The following is a 14,141-nucleotide window of genomic DNA, read 5'->3' on the forward strand; positions in this document are numbered from 1 at the left end:
AACTTCAATCTTCCAGATTTCAAAAACTTTAGACAGCATCTTTTCACTGTACACCATGTTAGGAATATTAAGCACCTATGCTTTTCTCCACTCATCTTTCTCTTTCACCTTCTCAATATGTGTCAGCTAAACTTACCTTACCTTTTATCGTACATTATCAAAGTTGAAAATTTTACAATCTGCCCTACAGCATTATTTCATTCTTCTGCTTTGTCCATACATTAAATTTTTAAGTTGAAAAGCAACAATTATATTATGACTGTAAATAAGATTTAGTATGTAATCAATGTGCTAAGATTTATCTCTTTTACAATAAGTTTACCAGTAAGACTGTCAAGCAGATCAAAAGAACATGACTCTAATATATAGGTGAAATGGCAAAAACCACAATTACTTTTACATCAACCTAATATCTATTGAGACTCCATAATTGTTCAAAATTTGCACTATTTTAGTTTCCATTTGCCTAATATTTGACAATGAGTTTTATATACATTTTTCTTTTTTTTTTTTTCCTGGAGTGTCTAATTTGTTGTTATTAGTCTTAGGTTCGCTGTTTAGGGAAAAATTTATTGTTGTCACCATTTCAGTGATATCTTTTTTGTCAATTTTTCTATTGCTTAGAATTCACTTCATTCTTCTTTCTTTGTGTAGTAAAGAAACACATAAGAAATATATCCTTTAAACCAATTTTAAGTGTATAATACAGCATTATTAATAATATGCACATTGTTATACAGCAGATCTCAAAAGCCTTTTATCTTGTATGTCTGAACTTTATACCTATTAAACATCTGTCCATTTCTGCGGCCCCTGGCCACCATCATTCTCCCCTCTGCTTCTCTGAGTTTAACAACTTTAGATACCTCATATAAGTAGAATCATGTGGGATTTGTCTCTCTGAGAGTGGAATATTGCACTTAGCATAATGCCCTCAAGGTTCATCCATGTTGTAGCATATAGCATGTTCCTTTTTTAAAAAGCTGAATAATATTTCATTGTGTGGAAAGATAGGTAGGTAGGTAGGTAGATGGATGGATGGATGGATGGATGGATAGATAGATAGATAGATAGATAGATAGATAGATACATCGATAGATAGATAGAGCCATTCTTCTGCCTATGGACATTTAGGTTGTTCTCACTTCTTGATTATTGTGAATAATGCTGCAATCGAACATGGGAGTGCAAATATCTCTTCAAGGTCCTGTTTTCAATTCTTTTGGGTAAATACCAGAAGTGGAATTGCTAGATCAGATAGAAGTCCTATTTTTAATTTGTTGAGAAACCTCCATACTCTGTTCCTTAGCAGCTTCACTATTTTACATTCCCACCAACTGTGCACAAGGGTTACTTTTTCCATATCCTTGTCAACACTTGCTATTTTTTAATTTTTTTTAAAATTATGGTCATCCTAAGAGGTGTAAGATGATATCTCATTGTTTTTGATTTACATTCTCGTGATGATTAATGATGTTAAACATCTTTTCATGTATCTATTGAACATTTGTATGTATTATTTCCTTTATTTTTCAATGAGTTATTTGGTTTTTTGTTTTGTTTTGCTTTTGAGTTGCAGAATTTCCTGATAACATTTGGAAATTAAGTCTTTATCAGATATACAGTTTGCACATAATTTTCCCATTATGTAGGTTTCCTTTTTATTCTCTTGACTGTTTCCTTTTCTGCACAGAAGCTTTTTAGTTTGTTGTAGTTGTACTTGTCTATCTTTGCTTTCGTTGCCTGTACTTTTTGTGTCATATGCAATAAAACATTGCGAAGGCTAATGCTATGAACACTTCTTCCTATGTTTTCTTCTAGGAATTTTAGAGTTTAAAGTTTTCCATTTAAGTTTTTAATCTATTTTGAATTGATTTCTGTGTATGGTGTCAAATAAAGGTCCAATTTCTATCTTTTGCATGTGAATGTCCACTTTTCCCAACACCATTTGCTGAAGGGACTATCCTTTTCCCATAGTGCCATCTTGACATCTTTGTTGAAGGATGTCAACAAGGATGACATCTTGACATCATTGTTGAAGGATGTCATGTTTTTTAATCATATATATGTAGATTTATTTTGTGGCTATTCTAATCTGTCACATTGGTCTATATGTCTGTAATTATGCCAGTCCAATATACGTATTTTTAATCACTATAACTCTGTAATATGTTTTGAAGTCACAAAGTGTGAGGCCTTTTTTTTGTTATTTTTTTCTGAAATTTATTTTGGTTAGTTCAGCTCTCTTATGGTTCTACATGAATTTAAGGATGCTTTTTTATTTGTGCAACAAATGCCACTGAGATTTTGATAGGGATTCCATTGAACCCGTAGATCTCTTTGGGCAATATGGATATTTTTACAATCTTGTCTTTTAATCTATGAACATGGGATGTCTTTCCATTTATTTGTGTCTTCTTTTAGTTCTTTCAGTAATATTTTATAGTTTTCCAGTGTAGAAGTCTTTCACTTCTTCGGTTAAGTTTATTCCTAAGTATTTTATATTTATTGATGCTATTGTAAGTAGGATTGTTTTCTTAATTTTCTTTTTGGATATTTCATTGTCAGTGTATAGCCACGTAAGTAATTTTTATGGTAATTTTGGATCCTGTAACATTGCTCAATTATTAGTTCTAACAGGTTTGTGTGTGTGTGTGTGTGTGTGTGTAATTTTGAGAATTGTTTGTGTACCCATGTAATCTACTAATAGAGATCACTTTACTTCTTCCTTTCTGACTTGAATGCCTTTTATTTCTTTGTCTTGCTTACTTGCTGTAGCTAGGACTTCGAGAACTATGTTAAATAGAAGTGACAAGATTGGGCATCCTTGCCTTGTTCCTGATTTGAGATGAAAGTATTTCAGTTTTTAAGTGTTGAGTAAGATGTTAGCTATGGGCTTCTTATATATGGCTCTGAGATAGCAAGATAAAAACTAGTCCTCTCAGGTAGGCTGCCAAAAGCCAGAAATTTGGTTGCTGGTTTTATTTCTTTTCCTCTCCAGGAGGAAGTGAAGAGTTAGAGGTTTTCTTCTACTCTTTATTTACTGAGCCAGAGGAAGGGACTGTGGCCAGTGAGGGGTCCAAATTTTTGCTTTTGTTCCCAGCAGTTCTCAACTTGGCACCCTTTCCTGTCAGTGTTTATTGAGTCAGGACATAAGACAGTCCCTTAGGCAGCTCCCGAAAAAGTCAAAACATTGGACACATATTTCAGTCTTCTATTTCCATTCCAAGGGAGAAACTGAGATCTGGGAGTTTTCTCCCAGTTGCACTGCACTAAGGAAGAGGGTCTATGGTAAGTGTTTGCCATGAATCTTCCTACTGGCATTGGTGCAGCTGGGTTTGTGTTTGCCTGGGATGATGGAACCTTTTAGGTTTCTGGATTTCTCACAAAGGGAAATGATCTGTCTTGTTGTTTAATTCATTTCTCCTTAGAGAAAGGAGAGCCTGGGGCTCCCTATTCAATCACCTTGCTGATGTCCATTTAATTCTTCTTAAAGATATTTGTCTTGTAGCCCACTGAATTCCTATTCTAAGACTCCCAATTATTTTCTACGTTTACCAAACACTGTCATTCTAGAGTCTGTTTTCTTTAGCTTCCAGGGTGAATTTCCTCACTTCTTATATTGCACAATTTGTCTTTCTTAGTTTCTGTTTCTGTTTTGTGATTCATTATCACAAATGATATCATTAAGAACCATTCTCAGAAAAGGATCATGAGAGGTAAATTCAAGATTTGAAAGCCTTAAAATATTTTATTTTGGTTTTACTCCTGATTAGTATCAGGCAGGGGTTAGAATTTTGTATTCTAAATATGTTGCCCACTGAATTTTGAAGTCTTTTTTTATTGTGTGATATCAACAAGTGATGCTGATAAGAAGTCAAATTATAGATGGAAAATAATTCTAAAGGAAGTTTTAGATTTATCTGTTTGTCGTACTGAAATTTCATGTGTCTAGAAGTACTTCTTTTTACATCTCTTTTCTTATTTTCCTATGCACCTTCTCTGTAGCTTTGGGACATCGACATTAAGTTATAGGTCAGTTATGAGTTGATTACTTATGACTCTATGAAAATTAAAATTTTAAGCAGAATATGCTTTCTAAATATTTGTCTACTCATCTGCCAAACACCCTTTTTGTTATTCAGTGTTGGTACTACAGAATAGATAGATTCATGTATGTTCCATCAAGTATAGGCAAGCATAAACTAAACACAAGAAATACTCTTGGAAATAAATAAAATAACCTAAGTGTCCTTTGATATAATCATTCAAGATTAATTGTAGTACATTATTTAAGCATACTAAATTTACCATTCAGAAAAGGAAACAAAATCGCTCAGAAAAAAATTGAGCTGTTTGCCATCATTATATACAAAGGAGAGGTTTACAGCTCTTTAGTGCTTATAAGAAATATTTGAAATTGTATTTTTAAGTTCCTAATAGGGAGCCACTGGTTAACTTATTTTTAGCTTGCAATTAGTAGAAGAAAATATCTCATACAGCAAATATTATACTGTAATCTGATTTTATCTCTTGCAGAGTTTAGTAAACAAATAAACCCCACAACAATGACAACACAACATAAAAAAGTTTGGCTTTAAACAAAAATACATCTATATTATTACCACAACATAGTAGTCATAACTTACTAATTTTGCTTCCATTTTTTTCCCAAGATGATAGATTATATGCTTTTACCATGCCTCAGCCACTTGGAAATAGATGGTGCAATAAAGATAAACTCAGTGAGTGTTAATTCAAGAAGGAACACAGGAATCTACTGAAATCATGAAAAGCACCCAAGATCTCAGAGAGAATGCTGACAAACAGCCCTATGATGGCATCTGCCTGACAACACTAAGTGAAGCCTCAGTATGTAAGAGATGCAGAGAGCTGCCCAATATGACTCACCTTTCCACTAGGGATCTGAGCAACCCAGGCCAAGGGAGAGCACTTTGCTACTCTCAAACCCTGAAACTAACTTGAGGAGAAGCTTGGAGATGCCATGAGGGAAAGACAGTGGGAAGAACGTCAGACATTTTCCTACACCCGGCATTGAGAGGAGGACAACATTTTTAATCTGGTTGCATAATCTGGTCAGCCATTCTTTGGCAACCTGGCAGCATGGCTCAAACAGGCATTTGAGTCTCGGGCCAGACACTGGAGTGCCTGCTCTGGGGCCGCGTAGTGGCGCTAGAATTGTGCTCTTCCTTGTGACAAGTCTAGGGTGGGGAAAGCTGCTACAGCTGCAGTTTGTCCTAGGCAGTGAGACTTGCAGGTAGGGCCAGTTCAGTGACGCGGAACCAGTCTGTGGGTGCCATTGCTGGGTGCCCTGGCCTGCTTCCCTGAAATCATGGTGAAATGGGGCCATCTCCACTCCACCCCCAAGCATATGTCCAGGCATTTAGAGCACCTGATTGCCTGAATCATCAGCATGACTGTCCTACACTTCATAAACATAGATCAAGGTTCACTGGGGCCCTCTCCACTCCGTGTCCAGGAAGATATCCAGGCATTTAGAGTGCCCATTCACCTAGTTTAGCAGTCTGAGCTTCCCTGCCCTTCCTGGGCCTAGATTGTGGTGCATTAAGTCTTTCTTTGCTCCATGTGCATGCAAATCTCTAGGCATCTGGAGTACCACCTCACCTAACTGAGCAGCCTGAGAAAAACTGCCTTTTTTGAGCAAAGATCTGGGTGCGGGGGGGGTCCTCTCTGCTGTAGACTGAGGCAGATCTTCAGGCATGGAGGGCAGCCACTTGCCCAGAACAGCAGCCTGTACTGCCCCACCCTTCCTGTGCAGAGATTCTGGTGAAAGGTGGACCTCTCTGCTACACACCCAGGCATATGTCCAGGTATCTGGTACACCCACTCTCATGGATTAAAAGTTGGGATGCCCCTCATCCCCATGCAGAGAACTTGGGGCTGAGGTTTACCAGCTCCATGTCTAGGCACACCTCTGGGCACTTGGTAGCCACCCACTGGATTCTCCCTTAGTGCTAGTACTTCTCCTTGCCATTGGAGAAGCACATGGAGGCGGATTTACCTGCTAATCTTGGTCCCTGCTCCCTCAGAACTGAGCAGGGAGATAAGACCACTGTGAACTCCACAAATAAGCCCATTGCCTGAGGTAACAGAGAGCTTCTCCTGGTAAAAAGCATATAGCCAGCCACATTGACTGCAGCCAGCTCTCCCTATAAGTATCATCTGCTGGTTTGTAGGTCACACTGCATAGCCCAATATAAAAGTTGCCATCAGCAGTGCACAGGGCTATAGAAGCAAAACCAAAAGACCCTACCCAGCATCTTCTAAGTTCACACCCTCTAGGGAGGGAAGAAAGGAAAAAGGAAAGAATAAACAAATAATAATATTATATGGAAAGATAGAAAAAGAAAAATCTATCATGCCAAAAATTGGAAGTGCCAGCATCTCCAGATGAAAGGGAACCTGCACAAGAATTCTGGCATCATGAAAAACCTGAATGTTGTGTCACCACCAAAAGATCACATTTGCTCTCCAGCAGTGGTCCCTAAGGAAGATGGAAACTCAGAACTGATACATAAAGAATTCCAAGTATGGATTGCAAGGAAGCTCAAAGAGATCCAAGACAAAGTTGAAAATCAACACAAAGAAACTTCTAAAGCAATCCAGGATATAAAGGAGGAGATAAACATCCTAAAATGTAATCAATTACAGTTTCTAGAATTAAAAAACTCACTTAAGGAATATCAAAATATACTTGAAAGCTTTATTAATAGACTGGGCCAAGCAGAGGAAATAATTTCATAGCTTGAAGATCAGTCCTTTGAACTAACCCTGTCAGACAAAAATTTAAGAAAAAGAATTTTTAGAAGTGAAGAAAACTCTTCAAGAAATATGAGATTTTGTAAAGTTACCTAATCTATGAATTATTGGCATTTCTGAGAGAAAAGGAGAAAAAGTAAACAAGCTGGAAACACATGGCAGTAATTCAAGAAAATTTTCCTCATCTTGCTAGAGAGATTAACATCCAGAAAAAGAATTCCTGAGAAAACCTGCAAGATACTACACAAAACAAACATCATTAAGAAAGAGTCACCAGACTCTCCAAGGTCAATGCGAAAGAAAAAAATCTCACAGACAGAGATAAAAATCAAGTAATATACAAAGGGAACCCCATCAGTCTAATAGCAGACTTCTAAGCAGAAATCTCACAAGCTGCGAGAGATTGGGAGCCTATTTTTAGCATTATTAAGGAGAAGAAATTCCAACCATGTATTTCGTATCCTGCCAAACTAAGCTTCGTAAGTGAAGGAGAAATAAAATCTTTTTCATACCAGCATGTGCTAAGGGAATTTGTTACCACTAGATCAGCCTTATAAGAGATACTTAAGGGAATTCTAAACTTGGAAACAAAACAAAACTTAAGTACCTAACCCACAGATTCTATAAAGCAACTACACAATAAAAACTGCAAATAACCATCTAACAACTTAACAACGGGATCAAAACTTCACATATCGATATAATCTTGAATGTAAATGGTTTAAATGCCTCACTTAAAAGGTACAGAGTGGCAAGTTGGATTTTAAAAAAAAAAGGCTCATCCACTTACTGTCTTCAGTAGACCACTCTCACATGTAATGATACCCACAGGTTCAAAGTAAAGCATTAGAGAAAGATCTATCATGCAAACAGAAAACAAACAACAAAAAAAGAGCAAGGTTTATGATTCCTATATAAGATAAAACAGACTTTAAACAAACTACATTAAAAAAGACAAAGATGGGTGTTACATAGTGATAAAGTATTCAATTCAACAGGAAGGCTTAAGTATCCCAAATACATATGTACCCAAATTGGAGCATCCAGATTGATAAAATAAGTATTTCTAGGCCTACAAAAAGGCTTAGACATCTGCAAAATAACAGTGGAGGGCTTCAACACTCCCCTGACAGTATTAGCTAGATCATCAAGGCAGAAAACAAACAAATTCTGGATTTAAATTGGACACTTGACCAATTGGTCCTAATAAACATCTAAAGAATACTGCACCCATCAACCACAGTATTATATTCTTCTAATTTGCACACAGAGTAACAAGATCAAACACATGCTTGGTGATAAAGCAAGTCTCAATAAATTCAGAAAAACTGAAATAATACCAGCCATACTCTTGGACCACAGTGGAATAAAATGGAAACCAATACTAAGAAGATCTCTCAAAATTATATAACTACATAGAAGTTAAACAATTTGCTCCTGAATGGCTTTTGAGTAAACAATGAAATTAGGTCAGAAATTATCAAATTCATTGAAATAAATGAATAGGGAGACACAATGTACCAAAATCTCTGGGATGTAGCAAAAGCAGTGTTAAAAGGAAAGCTTATACCACTAAATGCATACCTTAGAAAGTTAGAAAGATCTTAAATTAACGATTTCACATCACAACTAGAGGAAATAAAAATACAAGAACAGACCTAACACAAAGCTAGCAGAAGAAAAGAAATAATATCAGAGTAGAACTGAATGAAACTGAGATCCAAAAATCCATACAAAGAATTAACAAAAGCAAAAGTTTGTTATTCGAAAGGATAAACAAGATCAGTAGACCAGTAGGGGGGAAAAAGAGAGAAGATCCAAAAAGGCATAATCACAAATGACAAAGATGACATGCAACCAATTTTATAAAAATAAAAAAAGACGCTCAGGATTATTATGAACACCTCTATGCACAGAAACTAGAAAATATAGAGGAAATGGATAAATTCCTAGAAACACACAATCTCCCAAGATTGAATCAGGAAAAAATGGAAACACTAAACAGAACGTGTTAGGCTGTTTTTGTATTGCTATAAAGAAATACCTGAGACTGTGTAATTTATAAAAGAAAAGAGGTTTAATTGATTCATGGTTCTGCAGGCTTTACAGGAAGCATAATGCTGGCATCTGCTCAGCTTCTAGGGAAGTCTCAAGAAGCTTCCAATCATGGCAGAAGGCAAACGCGAAGCAAGCATGTCATATTGCCAGAGCGGGATCAAAAAAGAGTGAGCGGGTGGGAGGTGCCACACACTTTTGAATGACCAGATCTTATGTGGACTGAGAACAATAGCTCACTTATCACCAAGGGGATGGCACAAGCCATTCATAAAAGATGTACCTCCATAATCCACACACCTCCCATCTGACCCCACTTCCAACACTAGGGATTAGAATTCAACATGAAATTTTGGCTAAGACAAATATTTAAACTATATCACATACCAATATCAAGTTCAAAAATTGAAGTAGTAATAAAAAATCCACCAATCAAAAATACTCTTCATCAAATGGATTCACAGCCGAATTCTAACAGCCATACAAAGAAGAGCTGGTACCAATTCTACTGGAACTATTCCAAAAACTGAGGAGGAAGGACTCTTCCATGACTCATTCTACAAAGCTACCATCACACTGATAACAAAACCTGGCAAAGCACAACAAAAAATTAAAACTGCAGGCCAATATCCCTGATGAACATTGCCACAAAAATCCTAAACAAAATGCTAGCAAATTAAATCCAACAACACATTAAAAAGTTAATTCACCATGATCAAGTAGGCTACATTCCTGTGATGCTAGGTTGATTCAATATTTGCAAATCAATAAATGTGATTCGCCACATAAAAAAATTAAAAACAAAAACAATATTATCATCTCAATAGACAAGGAAAAAGCTTTTGATAAAATCCAACATCCCTTCATGATAAAAACCCACAAGAAACTAGGCATCAAAGGGATATAATAAGTTAATAAGAGCCATCTTACTATCTTATTAAAATAATAAGAAAATAAGAGCCATCTTATCATCTTATTAAAATAATAAGAATCATCTATCACAAACCTACAGCCAACATCATCCTGAATGGGCAAAAACTGGACGGATTTCTCCTGAGAACTAGAACAAGATGAAGATGCCCACTCCTACCATTTCTATTTAACATAGCACTGAAAGTGCAAGCCAGTGTAATCACCCGGGAGAAAGAAACAAAATGCATCTGAATAGTAAAAGAAGAATTCAAATGATTTATCTTTGCAGACAATATGATTCCATGCATAGAAAATACTAAAACCTCCACCAAAAGGCTCCTGGAACTGATAAATGATTTCAGCAAAGTTTCAAGATACAAAATCAATTTATAAAAATTAGTAGCATTTCTATACACCAAAAACCAAGCTGAGAGTCAAATCAATAATGCAATCCCATTTACAATAGCCATAAAACAATAAAATACCTAGACATACAGTCAACCAAGGAGGTGAAAGAGCTTTACAAGGAGAACTACAGGGCACTGCTAAAAGGAATCACAGACAACAGAAATAAACGGAAAAATCTTCAATAGTCATGTATAGGAAGAGTCAATATCATTAAAATGGTTATACTAAAGCAATCTAGAGATTCAACATTATTCTTATATAACTATCAATGTTATTTTTCTATACGTAGAAAAAACTATTCTAAAATTCATATGGAACAAAAAGTCGCCTGAATAGCCAAAGCAATCCTAAGCAAAAAGAAAAAAAAAACAGAAGGCATCACATTACCTGACTTCAAACTATACTATATGCCTATGGTAACCAAAACAGCATGGTACTGTTACAGAAACATACATGTAGACCAATGGAAAAGAATAGAGAACTCAGAAGTAAAGCCACACACCTATGACCATCTGATCTCTGACATATTTGACAAAAATAAGCAATGAGGAAAGGACTCTCTTTTCAATAAAGAGTCCTGAGATAGTTGGCTAACTACATGCAGAAGTATGAAACTGGACCCTTACCTGTCACTGTATACAAAAATTAACTTCAGATGGATTAGAGTCCTAAAGGTAAGACCTTGAACTATAAGAATCCTAGAAGAAATCCTAGCAAAACACCTTTCTGGACATCGACCTTATGAAAGAACGTATGACTAAGTTCTCAAAGTCAATTTCAACAAAACAAAAAATGGACAAGTGGGACCTAATTAAACTAAAGAGCTTCTGCACAACAAAATAAACCATCAACAGAGTAAACAGATAATTCAGAGAATAGAAGAAAATATACATAACCTATGCATCCAACAAAGGTCTAACAACCAGAATTTATAAGGAACTTAAACAACTCAAAAAAAAAAAATCCCATTGAAAAACGAGAGAGACATGAACACACTTCTCAAAAGAAGACATACAAGTGGCCAAAAAACATGAAGAAATGCCCCACATCATTAATCACCAGATGATTGCTAATCAAAACCATAAATGAGATTCCATCATAAGTCAACTATTATGACTTATAATAACCAGTCATAATAGTTATTAAAAAGGCAGAAAATAACAGGTGCTGGCAAGGTTATGGAAAAAGAGGAATACTTATACACTGTTTATGAGAATGTAAATTAGTTCAACCACTGTGGAAACCAGTTTGGAGACTTCTTTTTTTCTCCAAGAAATAAGTTTGGAGATTTTTCAGAAAACAGAACTACCATTAAAACCAGCAATCCCATAGTTGAGTATATATCCAAAAGAAAACAAATTGTTTTACCAAAAAGACACATGCACTCGTATGTTCATCACAGCACTATTCATAATAGCAAAGACATGGAATCAATCTAGGTGCCCATTAACAGTGGATTGGATAAAGAAAATGCGATACATATATAACATGGAATAATATGCAGCCATAAAAATAATGAAATCACATTTGTAGTAACATGGATGCAGCTGGTGACCTTTATCCTAAGCAAATTAAAGCAGGAACAGAAAAACAAATACTGCACATTCTCATTTATAAGTTGGAGCTAAACATTGGGTACTCAGGGACACAAAGATGTAAATATTAGACACTGGGAATTGTTGGAGGCAGGAGGAAGAGAGGAAGACAAAGGTTGAAAAACGAACTTTTGAGTAGCATGCTCAGTACATGGGGGATGGAGTGAATTGTCTTCCAAACCTCTGCATCATGCAACATGCCATTTTAACAAACTTGTACATGTACCCCCTGAATCTAAAATAAAAGTTGAAAAACATTTGCTCCCAAGTGTATATGATTAAAAAAGAATACTTGATCATGTTAATTAATGTGGTCATCTAAGCAGCTGATTTACTTTTAAGTGAAATTTATCACAATGTCAAGACAGAGTTATAGAGTGAGTTAGTCTTTGCCATAATCCAAAGTTAAAAAAAATTTTAAAAATCACTTTTCCTCTACATGTATATCCCTAGACTGTATAGACTCCACAACTGTAGAATAGGTTCTAAAATACCTTTTTCTATTGTGTATACAATAGAATGCATAAAATGATTAGACAGTAATCTAGGGAACCTCAGCATTCCTTTCAGGCAAAACTTTTAAAAAATAAATTATATGACCCACCACTCCCATAAAGCTGTGCTGATCTTGATCCCAATGATTAAAACTTTCTTAGTCAGAGTCGGAAATTTTACCCAAATTTGGTCAATCAAGTTTTCTCTATGAGAAATTTTAAACTGAGGTCTTGTACTTACAATTATCAAATGTGCACTGAGCACTGGAGCTTGATAAAATATAGAGTGAATGCCTGGGTGAGTGCCACGGCAGCCTGGTGGGTAAAGAAATGCATGGTGGCGCGTGCCCATAATCCCAGCTACTTGGGAGGCTGAGGTAGGAGAATCGCTTGAACCTGGGAGGCAGAGGTTGCAGTGAGCGACAATCGCTCCATTGCACTCCAGCCTGGGCAATAAGAGTGAAACTCCATCTCAAAAGAAAAAAAAAAAAAGAAGAAATGTACAGAAAACAATGGTGATCAGGAAATACAAAGGGGAAGAGATGGGATCTTTTCATGAACTTCCAGCCCATTGGAATCATGTATGCATATGCCCTTCCTGTGGTATCCTGCTAATATGTTGTACATTCCCACACAACAGGAAACACGGCCATGCCTCAGCCTCCCGAATAGCTGGGATTACAGGTGCCTACCACCACACCAGCTAATTTTTATATTTTTAGTAAAGACAGGGTTTCACCATGTTCACCAGGCTGGTCTCAAACTCCTGACCTCAGAAGATCCACCTGCCTCGGCCTCCCAAAGTGCTGGGATTACAGACATGAGCCACCATGCCCAGCTCTCATTGACCTATTTTTTTTTTTTTTCCCACAGCTCTATTCCTAGCTTTCACTAGTGAGGCTTGGGTTAAGTAGCCAGCTCACTTTCGAGTAGGAGACTGTTTGGATGTGTAAACTGTTTGGTAGGACCCAACTTCTCTCTGCCTACAGACTGGAAAGGATTCCCAGTTGGAGTGTTAAGATATAGAGAGGTTGTATAGAAGGAGAAAGGTCAAGGGGCCTGAGATAAGATGACTTGACCAGAAGACAGAAGTCAAGTTAAAATCTAGAAAAATCCACCTCTACTCTAGCACCCACTAGAGCAAGATTCATGATTCAACAGCATCTAGGAGCGTATGAGCCACAGACTGTGTAGTTTCTATTGAGTGGACAACTTACATCGTCTTCACTGCGGTGCCATTAGCTATTCTTCTTATCCAGTCAGTTCTGTTCCCTCAGTCTATTCTCAACACAGCAGCCACTGTGATTCTTTTGGATTATGTCATTCTTCTGCCCAAACCATTCTGTGGCTTCCCATTACACGTCGAATAAATTCAGAGATTTTATTACCTTCTCTGACCTCATCTTCAACTACTCTTCTGCTCATTTATCTTCTCCAGTTACCTTGGTCAGCTTACTGTTCTACGTACCCTCTTCCCTCAGGCTTTGCACAAGCTGATCCCTTTGCCTGGAAGACTTTTCTATCACATCTTAGTGTGATTTACTCCTTCATTTTCTTCAGGTCATTATTCAAATATCACATTCTCATTAAAGACTTCTTAGTCACCCTGTCTAAAATTTCAAACTCTACCCATATATATGCACACGTTTTAGTCTCCTATTTAAAAACTTCTAAATTTCATACTTCTTTATGCTGTTTATTTTCTCTCTCCTATAATAGAATGTAAATCTCATGAAAACAACAATTCTTTGTCCACTTTATTTACTATATGCACTCAGCTCCTATAAGCAGGAACAGCTATATAATTTATGGGGCACAGTGCAAGATGAAAATGCAGGGAACCATGTTCAAAATTATTAAGAATCTCAAGACAGCA

The 14,141-nt window shown here is 36.5% G+C and overlaps 1 long non-coding RNA gene across 1 annotated transcript in view; it reads left to right on the forward strand.

Moving 5' to 3' along the window:
- The first annotated feature begins 3,031 nt into the window (after positions 1–3,031).
- The window catches only part of LOC139355657 (uncharacterized), a 47,983-nt gene continuing 36,873 nt past the window's right edge, over positions 3,032–14,141 (forward strand). Inside the window, exon 1 of the long non-coding RNA XR_011606473.1 lies at positions 3,032–3,291. This is a non-coding gene — a long non-coding RNA (uncharacterized lncRNA). The remainder of the gene's footprint in view (positions 3,292–14,141) is intronic.

The sequence above is a fragment of the Macaca nemestrina genome, chromosome 8 (assembly GCF_043159975.1).
Source record: "Macaca nemestrina isolate mMacNem1 chromosome 8, mMacNem.hap1, whole genome shotgun sequence".
In the NCBI taxonomy this organism is placed as follows: Eukaryota; Metazoa; Chordata; class Mammalia; order Primates; family Cercopithecidae; genus Macaca; species Macaca nemestrina.